Here is a 1,718-nt window from a genome sequence, read left to right as displayed (position 1 = left end):
AAATAAGTTTATTTATTTATTTAATTTTGGCTGCGTTGGGTCTTCGTTGCTGCTCACGGGCTTTCTCTAGTTGCGGTAAGCTGGGGTTACTCTTTGTTGTGGTACGCGGGCTTCTCATTGCTGTGGCTTCTCTTATTGTGGAGCATGGGCTCTAGGCATGTGGGCTTAAATAGTTGTGGTGCGAGGGCTCAGTAGTTGTGGCTAGCGGGCTCTAGAGTGCAGGCTCAGTAGTTGTGGTGCACGGGCTTAGTTGCTCCATGGCACGTGGTATCTTCCTGGACAAGGGCTCAAACCTGTGCCCCTTGCATTGGCAGGTGGGTTCTTAACCACTGCGCCACCAGGGAAGTCCAGAATCCATTCATTTTATATTTAAGTTCATGAGTCACACCCACATTATGTCCCTGGTAAAAATTCTGAAAGGCCACAGCAAGAAGCAGAAAAGGGCCACCTCCATAAGAGTGTCTGTCTATGAGCCCATGTTTGCTTTCCAACCCTAAACAGAAACGCCTGACTCAGCACTGTCTGGGAAAATCAGCCTTTGTTTCAAAAAGATGTTGTTCAATGATGGTGTCACAGTCCCAGCCATACCATCAGCCCACCAGGAAGTCTGAGGAAGGGAGGCAGGCAGCCAGAAGGACAGAACTTTCTTCTCACCAGGAAGTACCTAGCTCTAAGCGAGAGATGGGTCACTTGGTGCCACCAGGGGAAAGATAATTTAGCCATTGTGTTTACGATTAAGAAGCATTCCTCTTTACTCATGGAAGACTTTCAGTGTCACTACTGCCTGGAACCAAATGAAATCCTCCCAAGCAATGGTTGGGATGGAGAATTAACCACAGAACATGGTCACAGTGAGTTTGTGGCCCGGGCTGGGCACTCTGTAATTGAGCTTGGGTCGAGACCAATCTTCTCCACAGTCATGGTGGCCCTGTGCCATTAGTATGGTGCCCATGAGTGGAGGAGGCTTCAGCTCACTGAAGGTGCCAGCCATGAAAATGGCTCAGAAGAGATGGTGCAAACAAGCTGCTGTGCTCAGGCTCGGGTCCATGCTGTTGGCGGCCAAGCAGAACAAGTCAAGGTCGTAGAACTGAGATAGGCTGGGACCTGGGACCCTTTACTGGAGTGCTTGCCCTTGCACCAGGACAAAGTCTCCTCGAGCAACAGAATGCAAAGCAACTATAAGGGACTGAAAATCACTGCATGCATTCGCCAACTACCATTTCTGAGGCGCTGAGAGCAAAAGCAGGATATTACGCATGGTCCCTGCACATAGCACCACCAAGGGGGCAGGCAGACCCCCTAAGCCACCCCTCCGGCCCAACCCACTGATTTGCCCCCACCCTCATCCCATTTAAGGGACCAGCTTGCCCTCCTCGGAGAGCAAACGAGGGCACCTGTTACTTGTTTTCTCTCCCTTGTGCAGCAGCACAAGTCCCAGTAAAGTGTTGCCTGAATTCCTCATCAATTTCTATTGATTAAAGAGTCCAAGGACCCGGGTCAGTAACAGAACAACTTGAGACTTAGGGCATTGCCCCCAAGGAGCATCAGCACTTGGGGTTCTAGTGACCAGGCAAAGAGACCCTCCAGGTGTCTGAGCACACCCTCCAGTTCTGCCAGGGTATGTTGGCATTTCTGCTGCTCGCCTCAGCAGTGGCTGGAGGTTTCTTCTTCTCCATGTCCTCTGCCAGGGACTGCACTTCCAGCTCTGGAGCTGCCAT

The 1,718-nt window shown here is 51.0% G+C and overlaps 1 pseudogene across 1 annotated transcript; it reads right to left on the bottom strand.

Annotated features, from left to right (window-relative positions):
* Positions 1 to 751: 751 nt before the first annotated feature.
* Positions 752 to 1,718, bottom strand: LOC307053748 (MAD2L1-binding protein-like; annotated as a pseudogene). Its single transcript has 2 exons — positions 1,521 to 1,718; positions 752 to 1,104 (listed from the first exon to the last, which is right to left on the bottom strand). The product of its transcript is annotated as an MAD2L1-binding protein-like (transcript).

Source organism: Hyperoodon ampullatus, assembly GCF_949752795.1.
Source record: "Hyperoodon ampullatus genome assembly, chromosome: 5".
Lineage (NCBI taxonomy): Eukaryota > Metazoa > Chordata > Mammalia > Artiodactyla > Ziphiidae > Hyperoodon > Hyperoodon ampullatus.
The sequence above is the reverse complement of the archived record's forward strand: the minus strand, read 5'-3'. Positions and strand labels throughout refer to the sequence as shown.